Source organism: Cibotium barometz, chromosome 59 (genome assembly GCF_041138505.1).
Source record: "Cibotium barometz isolate CiBa-2024 chromosome 59, ASM4113850v1, whole genome shotgun sequence".
NCBI lineage: Eukaryota > Viridiplantae > Streptophyta > Polypodiopsida > Cyatheales > Cibotiaceae > Cibotium > Cibotium barometz.
In genome coordinates, this window is record NC_141104.1 from 32,592,991 (window position 1) to 32,612,948 (window position 19,958).

General features: G+C 51.4%; 1 protein-coding gene across 1 annotated transcript in view; it reads left to right on the plus strand.

The window, feature by feature from the left end:
- Positions 1-19,958, plus strand: part of LOC147605731 (uridine 5'-monophosphate synthase / UMP synthase (PYRE-F) (UMPS)) — a 57,396-nt gene that overhangs the window by 16,802 nt on the left and 20,636 nt on the right. The gene's annotated exons all lie outside the window — the stretch shown is intronic.

Below are 19,958 nucleotides of genomic sequence, written 5' to 3' on the forward strand. Positions count from 1 at the left end.
TCGAATTCATGCCCCTATGACCACCTGTAATGGCGTCATGGGCATCATGGAGAAGAGCTGCCCGGAATGATTTCATGACACATAGTCGGCCTTTGTAGAAAAGCCAACCATCGCGTATCAGAAAATGGCATGGTCCTGTGGCATCCAATGCCTGTTCCCACTGCGTACCGAATTCCTCGGAATCCGCGTACGTGTGCTTCATGTCTTCTAGTCCTGTACCAACAAGGTCAAGTCTAGTGGTCTGAATCGCAGATACTTGTCCCTTCCTGCTCAAAGCATCGGCCACTGGATTGGTCTTTCCTGGAAGGTACTCAATCATACCACCGAACTGCTGGAATATCTGACTCCAGCGGTGTTGTCGATCACTCCACTGTGCACTTGGCATCGTCTGAATCCAGTGCAATGCCTGATGGTCAGTGCGAACCTCGAAGTCACGGCCATACAGGAAATGTTTCCAATGTTTTAAGGCCTGTTGAAAATATGAGTATGTCGTCCAGAAATATGAACACACACACTCCAATCAACTCTCGGAAAATACGCATCATCATGCGGTTAAATGTAGCTGGGGCGTTCGTCAAACCAAATGGCATGACCACAAATTCATAGTGGGCCCGTTCTGTACGGAAGGCTGTCTTGGGGATGTCCCCCTCTACAATCCGTACTTGGTGGTACCCACTCTTTAAATCCAGTTTGGAGAACACCTTAGCTCCATTCAGCCTCTCGAGAATATAGTCAATTCGAGGCATCGGGAATCTGCACTTGATAGTCAGCTTGTTGAGTGCACGATAATCGACACACAACCGAGAAGACCCATCTTTCTTCTTGACAAATAAGATCGGTGCTGCAAATGGCGACACGCTGGGGCGGATGAAGCCAGCTTGCAACAATTCTTGGAGTTGGCGGTCCAACTCCGATTCCATTGCCTTAGAAAGGCGATACGAAAACTTGCTCGGGGGTTCCGAGCCTGGGAGGAGGTCAATCTTGTGATCCTCTGTCCCGAAGAAAAATCTTCTGGAACTTTTCATGGAGAACCGAGTACTTCTCGGAAGCACTGGCCACCGTCTCGGCTGTCTGGATGTAAATCATCGCACACTGTGCGCCTTTCCTGACTGCTCGCTTAGCCTGCAAGTGGCTTATGAGCGGAAAGTTTGGAATACCTGGCTCACACTTAATGGTCACCGGGGTGTTTGACACATTCCGATCAATCTGGAACGTGTGCTTGTCCCACTTGACATCAGGAAGAAACTTGTGAAACCACTGGATACCCAAAATTATGTCTGCTCCTACAAGAGGGGCAACCATAAAGTCACGCACAAACTCTATGCCTTGAATTCACTAACTTAGCACCTAGAGCTTCATACTTGACGCTCGTTGTCATACCTGTGCTAAAACCCTCAACCTGTTTGTCCACCGGAGTCAGCTCGAAACGGGCACGCCTAGCGGCCTCTTCCGTGATCACATCCTCCGTGCTGCCGCTGTCAAACAAGACAACGACTCTCTGGCCACCTATGTAGCCAAAGGACTTGAGCAATTCGTTGCGCTCATACTCCTGGTCATGGGCGCCCTTCTGCTTATCTTCGAGCTCCCGGCTAATAATTGCTCCAACTGAAGCACCGGGGGTTGAAGAACTAGGGGTAGCCGCTGGGGTCTGTGTGGGAGCTGTGCTCACCACGGAAGCTGTGGAGGCGGCGGCGGCCTTTGGAGGTTTCTTCGGACAATCCCGAGAAGTATGTCCTTTTGTGTGACAAAAGTAACATCTACCCTCCTTCCTGTACTGAGAAAGCTCCTCAGCACTCAGCTTGCCACCTGTCTTGCCTGCCTCCGCTTGTTGGTCTGGAGTAAGCTTTAGACGCATTGTTCGAGTTCTTGGAGCCAAAGGCTCCCGGGCTCTGTCCTGGGGAAGACCCCGTCTGGTTCTGGCTTTTGCCCCCCGAGGCGTTAGCCTTGGGAGAAGCCGGCTGGGAAGTCTTGGGCTTGCCACCATTGTGTTTCATTTCTGCACTCTGCGCAAGCGAGAGTGCGTCCTCAAAGGTGGCTGGCCTAAACATACGCACCTCCCATTGGATTTGCATGTCCAGGCCATACAAAAACTGCCCTTTCTTGTCCGTATCAGATAAGCCTAATTGCAGACACAAGGTCGAAATTTTATTGGCAAACTGAAGGACTGGTTGCGCGTTCTGACGCGCTCCCCTGAACTCGTCTTCGAGTCGCTCAAGGTAGTGGGGCGGTAGAAACCGCTGCTTAAGGTCGCAGACGAACTCGTCCCACACATAAGCTGCCATACCTGCTCTGGTGTGGGCATGAGCCCACTGAGTCCACCAAGGGATGGCCTCACCTTCCAAGTACCAACTAGCTAAGATCACTTTGTCAATATCTGTTTTCCTAACTGCGGCAAAGTAAGCTTCAAATTGATGTAACCATGAATACAGAGTAGTGGGATCGAGTTTACCATTATACTTATTGAAATTCATTTTCTCGGGAAAATGATTCGAGGGCGCCGCCGGTGTCAATCTGGCGTCCAAAGCTCGGAGGTAACGCTCGTGTTCCACTCGTCGCATGGCGTCGTCTTCTCGTTGTCGAATCTCCAATGCACGCATCTGCATTGCAAGCAAGGAGCTTGGCTGCGGCTGTGACCCCGCGAGAGGGTCCCTGTGAGTGACGAGGATCTGGTATCTGGGATACAGAAGGAGAGGGAGGAGGAGATGGAAAACGCGACGCTGGAGAGCGAGAACGCTCCTCCAGAGCCAAAATCCGCGCCTTCTGCTCATCCAACTTGGTCGTCTGGTCTGCGATTGCTCGCATCATCTGTTGGAACATGTCTGTGACACTCAAGCCGGGTGCCCTAGCTGGGCTGCTTGGTGCACTCTGGTCCCATGGTTCTGGTTCTCTCTCGTCGCCAAAACTCGCCATAGCGGGAAAATGCAATTCCTTTCCAGAACGCAATCTGACCATCCACTATCTGTGTGGGAGACTTCCGGAGGCTTCCGGAGGCTAAAAACCAACCGTCCTTCGAGGGACAGGAGTCACTCCGAAAAGGGTAGTCCACCGGCGTCTAAAAACCAACCACACGAGCGAAAAAATTTTCTGGTTTTCTTTGCTGAATCTTCGTCCTTGAAGTGAGCTCTGATACCACTGTAATATGCGGAAGCTTCGGAGAAGGATCGGTACTTCAAAACTCAGAAATCAGCACTCTTTTCGCGACGGAATTAACGCACAAACTGAAAGACGATGTGCAGAAAATAGAGAGAGAAAGGGGAGATGGAGAGGACACAGTATTGGGTCCCAATTACCCTCTGTAGGGCCCCCACCATGGATGGTGTATTTGCTTTATTAGAATGATGTAAATCTGAAAACAAATACAAAGTACTTGACCTTTTCTTGGCTGGAAAACCTGCCCTTGACCTTCAGTCCTTCACCCCTTTGCTTTAGCAAGTTCTTGGCTGTCCTGGCCCTTGTTTGCTTGGAGCACTTGGTGAATTATGAGATGCCTTCATTGATTCTTGGCTGGAGTATTTATACTCCCTTTATCATCCAGTCGGCCAGCTTTATTAAGCCTCACGACCATGTCTTTAGTAATATTGTGCTTTCACACTATTGTAAACTGCTAGCCACTCTGCGCATGCCTGCTGGGCACTCTGCGCATGGGTGTGGGACTTCCCCCTACACCTGGCCGACCTGATGGGTAGGGTTTCTAGCCCTGTCGGCTGCCTGTCCAGAAGCACTAGGGCTGGCCGACAGCCCTTCCAGCCCATGCCATGGCTGGTGGGCACAGCCTGGGCCCTCCTGGCCCCTTGGGGGGTGGTTCTACATCTCCCCCATGCCCACACTAAGAGTGCAAACCTTCGCACTGGGGTAGCCTTATGGGCTGGCCCCATCTCTACATGCAAACCTACATGCCCACAGAGGTCTGGCATCCAGTTGCAAACTAGATACATAGAACATCTGACATCATTCTAGAGGGAGACTCACAGCGCGGACTGGCACTGTTTCATGTGCAGGACAGTGCACACCTGACCTTGGACTCATGTGTAGGACAATGCACACCTGACCTCGGACGACTGAGATGGATCCCTGGCTGACTTGTCCCGGATTGGGCTCACATGGGACCAGTTCACCATCCCAGGTCCTGCACCTTCTGTACAGAAATGTCTACGTGGCATCCAAGTGCGGGATGCACGTGACAGCCGGGCCCAAAAATCCTCCAGGAACTCCTGTGAGAGTCCCTGTAGCCGCCAGTGCCCCGCTGCAGCTGGAGAGACCATCCTCCTCGCCGTCAAAATATGCCGCCTGAGCCGAACAGTATACTGGAAAAAGGTGATCTCTGTGGCCTCAAGGGATGCATAAGGATCATGCCACTCGTACTCCCCAGGGTCCCACTGTAGCCGGGCCAAGGGGCGCGCTGCATATGCCCATATGCGCCAATCCGGGAGCACATCTGCAGGGTCGGGGTCAATATGCCACTTCCGAGAAGCGGCGGCCAGTACCCGTATCCTCTGAAAGGTGCACTCTGCAACCAAAGGCGACTCCACCTCCACTCTCTGAAGTCTGCCCTCATCCTGAATCTCATAGTAGAGGCATCTGCCATCCTCAGTGCAAGCTCTGACAGCAATCACGATCTCCAATTGTGTAAAGGCTCCCATCCACCGTGGGGCCACTAGCTCGAAAGGCGTGAACCACTCCTCTGTGAGTGCCTCCTGAATATCATCCCTCATAATCAACCCCCCTCTGAAGTGACTCAGCCTCTCCACCTGGATCTCCTCTGGGAGACTGCAGAAGGCCTGCCAGTCTCCAAAACTACGTGCTGGGCCTGCCGCTAAAGGTCCCTAGGCTAGACGAGGCCGAGAACCCAGCATATGACCCTGCTTTGTGCGAACCGTTGGGCTCCAGATGAGCGGTTGTCTGGCCCGCTCCTCAACACAAGAAGGAGGTCGCTGAGAGAGCCCCGGTCTCAGCAGCTCCCAAGCTCTCAGGATGCTCAAAGCAAATCTGTCCTCCCATCCTCTACTGAGGCCTGTCCTCCTCATCTCTATGAAGATCCAGCGAATCTCTGGTGCCCAAGTGCCCCTTGCTGGGGGAGCCCGAGCCTGCAGCCGCTGCAAGAGAAGCTCTTTCCACGGCTCTGCGCCTGGAAGCAGCCCCCGAACAATAAGCTTTCCCAATAAGGCTCTACTCTGATCGACTGGATCTATAATGCCCAAGTCTCCCTGAGCCAGCGGAAGTGTAATAACTGCCCATGCAACCTTTGCCCGGGCTGGCTGACCGTCCCGCCTAGACCAAAGAAAGTTCCTGATCAGCCTCTGTACCTGGCTGATACAAGAGCTCGAAAAGATCCAGCAAGACGTAATGTACCACATTGTCGCTAACAGCACCTGATTTGCCACCACCACCCTCCCAGCCAAGGATAGTCGAGCTGTACTCCAATACAAAAGCTTCTTCCGAATGCTCAGAAGAAGCGGGGCAATCTGTTGCTCAGGTGACAAATCTAGTCCAATCTGGCATCCCAAATACCGCATTGCTGTGCCAGGAGGAATCCATCTAAAACCGGGGTCCGGGCTCCATGCCGGAGTGGGAGCGCTGCTGATCCAAAAGGCCACTGTCTTGCGCCAATTGATCAATGCTCCCGAAGCTGCACTAAAAACCTGGAGCGACTGCTCTGCCCGAAGAAGATTGGCCTCTTGGCCATGCAAAAATAAGCCCATGTCGTAAGCAAACTCAGCATCGAGGAGGTCCTCCCCCCGGACTGGGAGCTGGAGTCCTCTCAAACCAACCTCCTCTGCCGTCAAATACATGCTCATAGCCTCTGCAAAGAAGAGAAAAAGAAAAGGGGCGAGGGGACACCCCTGACGGACTGATCTGGTCAGCTCAAAACTCGGCCCCCGTCCTCCTGCAATCAACACCTGGCTACGAGCTGTGGAATACAGAGCCGCCACCCCTCTAATCCAGCCTGGCTGAAAGCCTAGGTGAAGCATAGTGCCCTCTAAGAAACCCCAATCAACTCTATCGTATGCCTTCTCAAAATCTAGAAGCATCACGACCAAGTCCTCACCAAGAAATCTCGCTTGGGCCGTCGCCTCCCAGAAAGTAAAGATGTTGTCAAGGATACTGCGCTCCTTGACGAATCCTGTCTGGGTAGCATGGATCAACTCCCCCAGGAAGGGCTGGATCCTCAAACTCAAGGCCTTTGCTAAGACCTTGTAGACAGTATTGAGGATCGTAATAGGTCTCCAATGCCGAATATCATCTGATACTCCCTCCCCCTTGGGGATAAGAAAGATCAAGCCCTCTGAAAAGCTCCGTGGCATCACCCCAGTGTCCAAAACATGCTGAAAGCCCCTGCGGAGGCCTGGCCCCAAAAGGTCCCAATAGCGCATAAAAAAGGCCGGCATCAGTCCGTCCTCCCCTGGGCAACTATGTCGCGGCAGGACCCTCAAGGCCTCGGCAAGCTCAATCTTTGAAAGAGGCGCACCAAGAACTGTACGCATACGATCTGTGACCCTCCTCTGCACATGGGCCCACACAGTGTGTCTGCAAGCATCCCGATCCTCAGTGGCTGGCTCCGCTGAAAGCAGGTTTCTATAGAATGCAGTGGCAATGGCTCTGATCTCCTCGGGCTCAGTAGCTCCCGATCCATCCGGCCTACCAAGCTGACGGACTCCTGCTCGAGCATGGCGGGGTCCAGTGATCTCAAAAAACTCCCCAGTCACTCTATCACCAAGCTGCGTCCACTGAGAGGCCTGACGACGATAGTAAAACTCATGTCTCTGCTCCTCTGCCTCTCTAACCTCCTGGCGTGCCTGGCTCAGCTGGGACGCCACCCACTCACATGCAGGCTGTGGCTCCTGAAGGCGCTGAAGCGAAGCAAGGCTGCGTCTCAGCCGATGCTCCCGCTTGCGAATCTCTCCCAGTCGTGTCAAAGCTGCAGCGTGCAAAAAAGAGCTAAGCTCGATGAGTCCCTGGGCACACTGGCCTGCTGCATCCTGGTCAGAGCACTGACTATCATGCCAGATCCTCTCAATGTCCTCAACGAGAGTGGGATCTGTAAGTACCCTCTCTGGGATCCTCAACTGCAAGCTGGGCTCTCGTGTCCTCTCCTCCAATGTCAAGATAACTGGCGCATGATCTGAAAATGAGGTGCCAGCGAGAATGCCGACGGAGCCCCCTCCCTCCCCTAACCAGTCGCCCACATAAAAGCGATCAATCCGTGATAGATTAGTCCCTCCCTGCCGGCGATCCGACCGAGAGAAACTAAGATTGTCTTGAGAGCGGGAGAAGGCCCCATGCTGCCATGCATCAGTGATCCTCAGTGACATGCAAAACCGGTCCCAAGCTGCAAGCTCCGTGCCATGCACTGTAACATGACTGCCTCCCACCCTATCGGCCGGGTCCTCAAGCATGTTGAAGTCTCCCCCGACACACCAATGTGCGGCCTCCGGCAATGCATCCGTAACCTGGGTCTAGAACTCTGCTCTGGCACTAGCATGGTTGGGCGCATAGACGTTTAGCACGCCCAATAGCTCATCATGCATCCTCAGAATGATATACTGTGCTCTACCAGGCACAATGATCCCTCGATCCACAATGGCCTGCCGCCATACATCTGCAATGACCATGCATACTCCTCCCTGTCCACCCAAAGGACCAAACCCTGCAGACCAAAAGGTGTCCCATCTACCAGGCATCACCGAACCATATCTCCGGATCCTGCTCTCACCCAAGTGGTGCTCCTGCATCATCAAAATATCAATGCTGCCACCAACCAGGAATCTCTGAAGCTCCTGCCTCAAGCAACCACGATAGCGTATAAAATGTGCTCCGCCAAGGCCCTGTACATTCCATGAGATGATCCTCATGGATGACCTGCTGAGGTGGATGCTGTCTCAGCCGTACGGCGGGCCTTCGCAAGCGGCTTGGATGGAGAGTAGTCCCCATCTGAGCGGCTGCGAATCTGCCCACCCGGTGTACTGCAGGAATCACGGATCAGGCGCCAGTGGCTGTGGCCCATGGCGACTGCCTCCCGCTCTGATAGAGCAACCTCGTGTATACATACATATCCAGGGTCGCGTGCTAAGTCTGCCACTATGCGAACGACCAAATGACGAATCCCTGAGGCATCCACACTTCCGGGATCCAAGAAAAAATGAGCCAACTCCCATAGTCGGCCTATCACATCTGTCACCTCCAGATCGCTCACATGATGAGAAAACTCAACTGCCTAAGTCTTCAAAGTGCTAAGAGCGAGCTCTAGAGTCCACTCCCGGTCGCATGGGCCACATAGAGGGAAGGAGAAGGCCACCGCTGAATCAAGTGCCTCCTCCCCGTGGGCCGGAGGTATCACTACATGAACTCGGATGGGTGCTGGCTCATGGGGGCCCTCTGCTCCAAAAAGCTGTGTGAAGGCGTAATCAAAGCCTCCGAGCACTGTCTAATGGCGAGGCGACTCAGCCGACTGCGGCGGATAGATGATATCCGTGAAGCCCGAATCGGCATGGTAAGTCTCCTCTGTGGTGCTCGAGCGAGGTCGGTGCTCAGCGCCATCCAGACTGCAGGTGAATGCCAGGGGACTGCCAGGGCCTCCCGGGGAGGTGAGGCGGGCGGGGGGGAGGAGGGGGGGGCGAGGGGGGTGGAGAGGGGGCCGCTGCCGAAACTAGAGCGGGGATGGGAGGAGGCGAAGGTGGAAGCGAGGCGGTGGGAGGGGCCGGGGATGGGAGGGGTGAAGGAGGGGGTGGTGGCATCTCCTGGTCCTCAGTCGTCGCAGGGGTCTCCCCCTGGAGAGGAGCAAAGCTGTTCCTCACGGGAACCCATTGATGCTGAGACTGTGGCTGCTGCTGCAGCGGTCTCTGGGCGTGCTGCTGTGGCTGTCTCCCTCGATGGCGCCCTTGTCCAGGCTGCCACTCCGAGGTCTCTGTGGCCTGAGCAGGTGTCCCGGAGGCTGCCTGCCGAGCCGCATCTGTGGGCGGGCCATCAGGGGCCTGCTGCTGTGGTGAGGGTCGGGGTCTCCTGTGAGGGCAGGCCTTGGCCAGATGACCGACCTGCCTGCAAATGAAGCACTGGTTCGGGAGCCCCGAGAACTCCACTCTCTGATCAATCCATCCCCCCCCTATCCTAGGTGTTGGGGTAAAGGCACTATGCCCACCCTTATAGTGTGTACAAGCCCATAAGTTATAGTACATAGTACACTTAGTACTTTTAATGTACTAAGTGCACTATGTGTACTAGTGCAATATACATGTGTGATAGGGGAGTCACACACTCAACTTGATGAGTTGACTTATCCCCACAACTCTCTCTCTCTCCTTGCTTCTCTGTGTATGTCTCCCACACATGAAACTCTAACCCTAATTAATTCTCCCATTCAACTGGTATCAGAGCCTGAACTTCCAACAATGGTGATGGGGATGATGCCTTGAGCTTCTTCTACGTTTTTTGCAAGAGGTCTTTAGATTTCTGTGAGACGTGCAGTGAATGTGCGTGTAGTGAGTGAGTGAGGCCGAAGCAGTGCTGCCCTCAGATCTCCCAGGCGCAGGTGGAGAAGAAGGCGAAGGCAGGGGTGTCAGTGCTGGGCAGCACACGTCCATACATTGGGCGACCAGCATAGTTGAGTCCTACGAGGCGAAGCGCAAATACACGAGCGTTGGGCGTAGGCTGGCTGCTGGGCGTGAGCGAGTACCCGTAGCGAACCATTAGGCGAAGGCAGGCGGGCGTCCCTACGAGCGAGCCCCTATAGACGCTAGGTTCGGTGAGCCGTGTAGCGCTGGCGGGCGACGCTCAGTTCCCGTCACGTGTAGTGCCGTCCTGTTGCCCACGAGGAGAGTTACGCACCAACGCCAACAGCGCACGCAGGCGAATACGCGAATATACGGCGCTGGGCGTCAGACCCCTGGCTCTGGTTGGCTCGCTTCTTCAGCCTATACACTGTTTATCGGCCATCGCTGCATGGTGAGGCAGCTTTACCTGGCCGCCTACACGCTGCCCTGCAGAGATTTACCTGGCCGCCTACACGCTGCCCTGCAGTACTGCATGCAGCCGAGAGGCTGGGCGTAGAGGAGCACCAAATTCATCACCCCCCTTCTGCAACAGCATCAACACAAAGAAATTCAGCCTGCAAATCTCAGAGAAATTCAAAAATTAAGAGGTATTTGCCTTCAATTTTGGGATTTTCCTTATCAATTCAATCAATTGAGAAGGTACAGGTGCCGAATTGCTCAATTTTTGAGCAAAATTGGCAAAATTGGGTGACATTGGTCACAATCAGGATCAATTTGCAAGAAATTGGATGTCGAAATTTGGGGCTTTTGATGTAATTGTGCAATTAAGCACTCATACATGCTGTATGATGTGAGAAATCGCACATTCGGGCAAAATTGCAGCAAATTGCACTGCAAATCAAGGGGCTTTTGTGCCGATTGGATTGATTTGCATGCAAGCAATCGCATTTGATGCTTTGGGCAATGTGTTGATGCCTGTCAAGCACTCAATGTGCCTGTAAATCAAGGGGCTTTCATGTATTGGATGTATATGTGGCTAGGGGGAAGCATCGCGAAGACTCTGGATGCCTTCATGTGCGTCAATGTACCATGTATGATCAGCAATTGACCTTAAATCAAGGGGCTTTTCAAGATCGTATGCTTGTTGAGCTTGGTAAAGCAGCAGGCAAGACATTTATGCCTTGAATCCTCAGAAATTAGCTTGCAGTCAAGGGGCTTTTGCCCAATTTCTGTTCGGGACTGTTGTATGTAGTGTTCGGGACTGTAAAAGTCTGATTTTCACTCATTTGGACAGCCAGGAGAGCATTTATTGCTACTGTACCTGCTGGTACAGATTTGGTACAGCTTTGTACAAGTTTTGGCATGGCTGCACATTGATTTGAGTGAGCAAAAATCTCAATTTCAGCTGCTGTACTTGTTGGTACAGGTTTGGTACATCATTGGTGAGCACTTAGTACTGCTGTACAGTACTTTGGAAGGGCAACAGAGCACATTTAAGGTGCTGTCCTAAATCTGCAGCAACCAGATTTTGGTGATTTCATCACATACAGTGGGAGAAAAGTTGCATTTGTGCTTCCGCAGTGGGAGATGAAGCTTGGGAGAACAACTGTGAGCACTTTGTGTGCTTTTGGTGCAGTGTTTGCACATTTTGCAGGGAGTCAGGCATTGTGACAGGTTGCATATTGCTATGGCAACCACAGGTGAGAGCTCTTCATTGCTTCACATCAAGAAGCTTGAAGGCTCACATAACTATGATATTTGGCAAACCCAGTGCTATAATGTGTTGCTCCAGAAGAAGCAGCACAAGCCTATCAAAGAAAGGGGTGTAAAGCCCGCTTCTCTTACTGCTGAAGAGTGGGAAGATATGGATGAGCTAGCAAGATCCACCATCATGTTGTCTGTGTCAGACACTTTACTTTTCAGCATTCGTGAAGAGAAGACAGCTTGGGGAATGTGGCAGAGATTGCAGGACTTGTATGCCCAGCAAAGTGTCTCAAGCAAAGTATATTGGTTGAAGAAACTCATAGGTCTTCACATGAAGGAAGGGGCGTCTATGACAGCCCATCTAAATGAGTTTAATGGTATTGTCAGCCAAGTTATAAATCAAAAGTCGGCAATGGACGATGAGTTCAAAGCCACCTTTCTATTATGCACTTTGCCAGAGAGTTGGGACACATTCAGGACAGCCACTAGGAATTCGAATGCTATGCTGTCATATGGAGATGTTGAGGGTGCTCTTCTTCAAGAAGAGATGAACAGGAAAAACAACTCTGTTGGAAAGTCCAATGCAATGAATGCACGTGGGAGATCCCAGCAAAGGGGTAAAAGCCAAGAACGGGGAAGGAGCAAGTCCCGCTCCAAAAAGGACTTGGAATGCCATTATTGTGGCAAGAAGGGACACATCAAAAAGCAATGCTACAAATGGAAAAATGATCAAAAGGAAAAGGGAAAAGGCAAAGACAAAGACAAAGATGAAGCCAAAGATGTAAAGCCAAAGGGCAAAAGTGGAGTCAAGATTGAAGAAATCAATGTGTCACATGCAGGTGACAGTGAGGATGAGGTCCTATTCACGTCTTCACTTGATGCCCATTCACTTCTTACAGGAGATGGTCATGGTATGCACTCATGGATCATTGATTCAGGTGCCTCCTTTTATGTCACAGGTTGCAGAGACTTGTTTGTCAGGTATACTGCTGGCAATGAAGGAGTAGTTTATTTGGGTGATAACCATGCATGCAAGATTCTTGGCAGAGGTGATGTGAGGCTTGTGTTTTCAGATGGCTCACAGCTTATGCTCCATGATGTCAGGCATGTGCCTGAGATCAAGAAAAACCTGCTTTCTACTGGACAGCTTGATGATGCTGATTATGTTACCACATTTGGTCGTGGAAAGTGGAAGATTAGTAAGGGCTCACTGGTTGTTGCCAGAGGCTCTAAGGTGGACACTCTTTACTTTATGCATGCAGGTGTTTGTCACCATGCTAATGTAAATGCAACCGAGCTGCCGGAAATTTCTATGTGGCATAGCCGGTTGGGACACATGAGTGTCAAGGGAATGGAGCAATTGTCTCGTTTGGGTTACTTGCCTTCTCTAAAGTTTTCAAGTTTTCAGTTTTGTGAGCATTGTATATATGGTAGGCAACTACAGTGCCCCCACAAGAAAGCTCTTGGACAGAAAGATGCTCAGTTAGAGCTTGTGCATACAGATGTATGTGAGATGCCTCAGCTTTCTTTGGGAGGGGCAAAATACTTTGTGTCTTTTATTGATGATGCCACACGCAAGGTGTGGGTCTATCCTCTTCGTTTGAAGAGTGATACATTCTCAGTGTTTGAGAAGTTTGTTGCTCATGTTGAGAATCAAACTGGCAAAACACTGAAGGCTTTGCGTTCCGACAATGGTGGAGAGTATACGTCCAAACAGTTTCAGGACTTTTGTGATGCTAAAGGCATCAAGAGGGAGCTCTCTACTCCTTATGATCCTCCACAAAACGGGACAGCAGAGAGGATGAACAGGACCATACAGGAGAAGGTCCGTTCTATGTTGTCACATGCTGCATTACCTCATGGTTTTTGGGCTGAAGCTGTTATGACAGCCGTTCACCTTATAAACAGGTCACCTAATACGAGGCTTGGTGGGAAAGTGCCAGAGGAAGTATGGACAGGGAAGCCTCCGTCATACAAGCACTTGAGAGTGTTTGGTTGCGTTGCGTACGTGCACATACGCAGGGAAATGCGCACCAAACTTGATCCAAAGTCTCACAAATGCATATTCCTAGGATATGGTGACAAAGGTGAAATGGGGTATAGACTTTGCGATCCCATGAATAGAAAGATCATACGCAGCAATGATGTCATTTTTGATGAAACATGCATGTATAAGGAGCCTGCAAGGCAACAGGAGCCTGGCAGAGTCATCTTTGATGATGATGGACATCATGGACAACAACAAAGGGCTGTAAATCAGCCATTACAGCAGGAAAACCAGCCCTTAAATGGTGCTGAAAATGGTCCAAATGGACAGCCAGACATGGCAGAAGATATCCCTATGGATATACCACAGTTAGAGGAGATACCGGGCATGATATTTCAGTAAGGGCTCACTGGTTGTTGCCAGAGGCTCTAAGGTGGACACTCTTTACTTCATGCATGCAGGTGTTTGTCACCATGCTAATGTAAATGCAACCGAGCTGCCGGAAATTTCTATGTGGCATAGCCTGTTGGGACACATGAGTGTCAAAGGAATGGAGCAATTGTCTCGTTTGGGTTACTTGCCTTCTCTAAAGTTTTCAAGTTTTCAGTTTTGTGAGCATTGTATATATGGCAGGCAACTGCAGTGCCCCCACAAGAAAGCTCTTGGACAGAAAGATGCTCAGTTAGAGCTTGTGCATACAGATGTATGTGAGATGCCTCAGCTTTCTTTGGGAGGGGCAAAATATTTTGCCATTTATTGATGATGCCACACGTAAGGTGTGGGTTTATCCTCTTCGTTTGAAGAGTGATACATTCTCAGTGTTTCAGAAGTTTGTTGCTCTTGTTGAGAATCAAACTGGCAAAACACTTAAGGCATTGCGTTCCGACAATGGTGGAGAGTATATGTCCAAACAGTTTCAGGACTTTTGTGATGCTAAAGGCATCAAGAGGGAGCTCTCTACTCCTTATGATCCTCCACAAAATGGGACAGCAGAGAGGATGAACAGGACCATTCAGGAGAAGGTCCGTTCTATGTTGTCACATGCTGCATTACCTCATGGTTTTTGGGCTGAAGCTGTTATGACAGCCGTTCATCTTATAAACAGGTCACCTAACACGAGGCTTGGTGGGAAAGTGCCAGAAGAAGTATGGACAGGAAAGCCTCCGTCATACAAGCACTTGAGAGTGTTTGGTTGCGTTGCGTACGTGCACATACACAGGGAAATGCGCACCAAACTTGATCCTAAGTCTCACAAATGCATATTCCTAGGATATGGTGACAGAGGTGAAATGGGGTATAGACTTTGGGATCCCGTGAATAGAAAGATTATACGCAGCAATGATGTCATTTTTTATGAAACATGCATGTATAAGGAGCCTGCAAGGCAACAGGAGCCTGGCAGAGTCATCTTTGATGATGATGGACATCATGGACAACAACCAAGGGTGATATGCAGGCTGGACAGCAACCTGCAAATGATGGTCATTGGGTACGGAGGTCCACAAGACCCTCCAGAGCCCCTGACAGGTTTGTTCCAGGGGTTGACCACTTGATGCTTACTGACTGTGGAGAGCCCTCATGTTATAAGGCGGCTTTACAGAGGGCAGGCAAGGCTCTATGGGAGCGTGCCATGAAGTCAGAGATGGATTCTCTGCACAAAAATGGAACATGGAAGTTGGTGCATTTGCCTGCAGGCAAGAAGGTTTTGCCATGCAAGTGGGTTTACAGGCTCAAAGTTGCACCCAAGGTACAAAGCCAGGTTAGTGGCTAAGGGCTTCAAGCAAGAATATGGTGTGGACTTTGATGAGATCTTCTCTCCAGTGGTCAAAATGACCACACTTAGAGCTGTATTAGCTTTGGTTGCACATGATGATCTGGACTTGATTCAGATGGATGTGAAGACTGCTTTTCTTCACGGTGATCTCCATGAGGAGATATATATGCAACAGCCAGATGGTTATGCAGTGAGTGGAAAGGAGAAGCTTGTATGCAAGCTGAAAAAGAGTCTTTATGGGCTCAAACAGGCACCAAGGGAATGGTATCATAAATTTGATACATTCATGAAATCCCAGAAATTCAGGAGAAGTGACATAGATCACTGCTTATACACCAAGAAAGCTTTGGATGGCAGTCTATTGATCCTCATCTTGTATGTTGATGATATGTTGATTGCCGGGAAATCTCGTAAGGAGATGGATGTCTTGAAGCAGAGGCTGCATCAAACCTTTGATATGAAGGATTTAGGTGATGCAAATCACATTTTGGGTATGCGGATACTTCGGGACAGAAATCAGCATGTGTTGTATTTGTCTCAGAAGGAATACATTGGCAAAGTTTTGCAGAGGTTCAATATGGACGGGGGGAAGAAGACTAGTACTCCTTTGCCTCCATATGTGAAACTCAGTGCTATGGACAGCCCACAGTCAGATAGTGGCAGGGCTGATATGGCCAAGATTCCGTATGCTTCAGCTTGTGGCAGTCTCATGTATGCCATGGTTGCTACTAGGCCAGACATTGCATTTGCAGTGGGAGTGGTTTCTAGATACATGGCCAACCCTGGCAAGAAGCATTGGGAAGCAGTGAAAGGTGTCATGAGATACCTGAAGGGCACACAGGATATGTGCATTTGTTTTGGCAAACAGGATGCATTAGTGCATGGTTACACGGATTCGGATTATGCCGGTCATCCGGATAACCGGAAGTCTACTACCGGTTATGTGTTTACATTCACAGGAGGTGCTGTGTCATGGATATCCAGGATGCAGAAGTGCACTGCCTTATCCACTACAGAGGCCGAGTATATTGCAGCCATAGAGGCTTGCGAGGAGGCATTATGGCTATCTCGGTTAGTGGTTGATTTGGGTTATACAGGGGATGTTCCATTGTTGCATTGTGAGAGTCAGAGTGCCATCCAGTTGGCAAAGAACCCTGTCTTTCATGCAAAGACGAAGCATGTGGATGTGAAGTATCACTTCATCAGAGAGGTGATAGAGAACAAGCAAATTCAGCTTGTTAAGATTCATACGGATGACAACCCGGTTGATCTGTTGACAAAGAGTTTGCCTCCGGAGCGGTTTGCTCATTGCAGACACTTGATGGGCATTGGATGAGGCCAGTTTCAGCCTTGATATGGCCTTGTATATTATCATGTACATGCTGATTTTTTCTTTTCCTTTACTTAAGGGCACTTTGCCTTTAAGTGGGAGGTAGTTGGGGTAAAGGCACTATGCCCACCCTTATAGTGTGTACAAGCCCATAAGTTATAGTACATAGTACACTTAGTACTTTTTTTTTTCCGAGAAAAGATCCTTTCATTAGTTATGTAAAAAACGCCCGTAGGGCTACAAAAGAGATCTCTCCTGCTCCTAACAGAGAGAAGAGCAGTGAATACATCATGGCAGCCCGGGAGACTCTCCCTAGGTGCTGCAAAATACAAGCATCAGTCTAAAGGACTGAGCGGCTAAATCATACAATGGGGGGGGGAAAGAGCCAAACAGGTGGCCTGTAGTGCCAACGGGGGGATCCCGTGTGTAGGGTGTAGAACGGGCCGCAGCGCCAAGTGGTATGAAAGGCCTGGCGCCGTAAGATCGCCTCATCCGAGTCTCCCCGGATGCGGTCGTACTGTCCTCGCAGGGTGTGGATCAACTCCTGCCAAATCCCCGAACAGTCTCTGCTGGTGGCTCTAATCTCCCCTCAAAGGCCGTAAAGCACCGGGCCCTCCAGGTGAACCAGATGGTGAGGCTGTTGAGGAGCTCCCATCGTAAATCCCTCTCCTGTGTCCAGTTGGCGGACGAGAAATCCGGTGCCGGAACCAGGCGAGGCTGGCCCCTAATAAATCTGATGGCCTGACTGCCCTGCTCCATCTCATAGCCCATAGCAGGCCCTGACGAAGTCGACCAAGCAGCGGCACCCCACGTAAACATACCCTCTGGAGAGAGGGGGGCCAGAATACGCAGCATCCGCAGCCAAATCTGCTGTGCCTGAGGGCAGTCCCAAAGGCAGTGTCTCTGTGTCTCCATAGGGTGGCCGCATCGGACGCAGGCCGCTGAAAGACCGTTGTAAACAAGCCAAGTGCCAACTGCTGAGCCCCTGTGGGCGACCAGCCCCCACTGAAAAACCGAGATCCTGCGGGCCTGTCGACTAGCCCAGAGCCGAGCCCAGAAATCCTCCAGGAACTCCTGTGATAGTCCCTGCAATCGCCAATGCCCCGCTGCCGCTGGAGAAACCGTCCTCCTCGCCGTCAAAATATGCCGTCCCAGCCGAACAGTATACTGGAAAAATGTGATCTCTGTGGCCTCAAGGGATGCATAAGGATCATGCCACTCGTACTCTCCGGGGTCCCACTGTAGCCGGGCCAAGGGGCGCGCTGCATATGCCCATATGCGCCAATCCGGGAGCACGTCAGCCGGGTCGGGGTCAATATGCCACTTCCGAGAAGTGGCAGCCACTACCCGAATCCTCTGAAAGGTGCACTCTGCAACCAAAGGCGACTCCACCTCCACTCTCTGGAGTCTGCCCTCATCCTGAATCTCATAATAGAGGCATCTGCCATCCTCAGTGCTAGCTCTGACAGCAATCAGGATCTCCAACTGTGTAAAGGCTCCCATCCACCGTGGGGCCACTGGCTCGAGAGGTGTGAACCACTCCTCTGAAAGTGCCTCCTGAATATCATCCCTCATAATCAACTCCCCTCTGAAGTGACTCAGCCTCTCCACCTGGGTCTCCTCTGGTAGACTGCAGAAAGCCTGCCAGTCTCCAAAACTACGAGCTGGGCCTGCCGCTAAAGGTCCCCAGGCTAGACGAGGCCGAGAACCCAGCATATGACCCTGCTCTGTACGAACCGCTGGGCTCCAGATGAGCGGCTGCCTGGCCCGCTCCTCAACACAAGAAGGAGGCCGCTGAGAGAGCCCCGGTCTCAGCAACTCCCAAGCTCTCAGGATACTCAAAGCAAATCTGTCCTCCCATCCTCTACTGAGGCCTGTCCTCCTCATCTCTATGAAGATCCAGCGAATCTCTGGTGCCCAAGTACCCCCTGCAGGAGGCGCCCGGGCCTGCAGTCGCTGCAAGAGGAGCTCTTTCCAAGGCTCAGCGCCTGGAAGCAACCCCCGAACAATAAGCTTCCCCAATAAGGCTCTACTCTGATCGACTGGATCTATAATGCCCAAACCGCCCTGAGCCAGCGGAAGTGTAATAAGTGCCCATGCAACCTTTGCCCGAGCTGGCTGACCGTCCCTCCCAGACCACAGAAAGTTCCTGATCAGCCTCTGTACCTGGCTGATGCAAGAGCTCGAGAAAATCCAGCAAGACGTAATGTACCACATAGTCGCTAACAGCACCTGATTTGCCACCACCACCCTCCCAGCCAAGGATAGTCGAGCTGTACTCCAATACAATAGCTTCTTCCGAATGCTCAGAAGAAGCGGGGCAATCTGCTGCTCAGGTGACAAATCGAGGCCAATCTGGCATCCCAAATACCGCACTGCTGTGCCGGGAGGAATCCATCTAAAACCGGGGTCCGGACTCCATGCCGGAGTGGGAGCACTACTGATCCAAAAGGCCACTGTCTTGCGCCAATTGATCAATGCTCCCGAAGCTGCACTAAAAACCTGGAGCGACTGCTCTGCCCGAATAAGATTGGCCTCTTGGCCATGCAAAAATAAGCCCGTGTCGTCTGCAAACTCAGCATCAAGCAAATCCTCCCCCCGGACTGGGAGCTGAAGTCCTCTCAAACCAACCTCCTCTGCCGTCAAATACATACTCATAGCCTCCGCAAAGAAGAGAAAAAGGAAAGGGGCGAGAGGACACCCCTGACGGACTGATCTGGTCAGCTCAAAACTCGGCCCCCGACCTCCTGCAATCAGCACCTGGCTGCGAGCTGTGGAATACAAAGCTGCCACCCCTCTGATCCATCCTGGCTCAAAGCCCAGGCGTAGCATAGTGCCCTCTAAGAATCCCCAATCAACTCTATCGTATGCCTTCTCAAAATCGAGAAGCATCACGACCAAGTCCTCGCCAAGAAACCTAGCTCGGGCCGTCGCCTCCCAGAAAGTAAAGATGTTGTCAAGGATACTGCGCTCCTTGACAAATCCTGTCTGAGTAGCATGAATCAACTCCCCCAGGAAGGGCTGGATCCTCAAACTCAAGGCCTTTGCCAAGACCTTGTAGACAGTATTGAGGATCGTAATAGGCCTCCAATGCCGAATATCATCTGATACTTCCTTTCCCTTGGGGATAAGATAGATCAAGCCCTTTGAAAAGCTTTGCGGCATCACCCCAGTGTCCAAAACATGCTGAAAGCCCCTGCGGAGGCCTGGCCCCAAAAGGTCCCAATAGCGCATAAAAAAGGCCGGCGTCAGTCCGTCCTCCCTTGGGCAACTATGTCGCGGCAGGACCCTCAAGGTCTCGGCAAGCTCAATCTCTGACAGAGGCGCACCTAGAACTGTGCGCATATGATCTGTGACCCTCCTCTGCACATGGGCCCACACAGTCTGTCTGCATACATCTCGATCCTCAGTGGCTGGCTCCGCTGAAAGCAAGTCACTATAAAAAGCAGTGGCAATGGCTCTGATCTCCCCGAGCTCAGTAGCTATCGATCCATCCGGTCTACCAAGCTGGCGAACCCCTGCTCGCGCATGACGGGGTCCAGTGATCTCAAAAAACTCCCCAGTCACTCTATCACCAAGCTGCGTCCACTGAGAGGCCTGACGACGATAGTAAAACTCATGTCTCTGCTCCTCTGCCTCTCTAACCTCCTGGCGTGCCTGGCTCAGCTGGGACGCCAC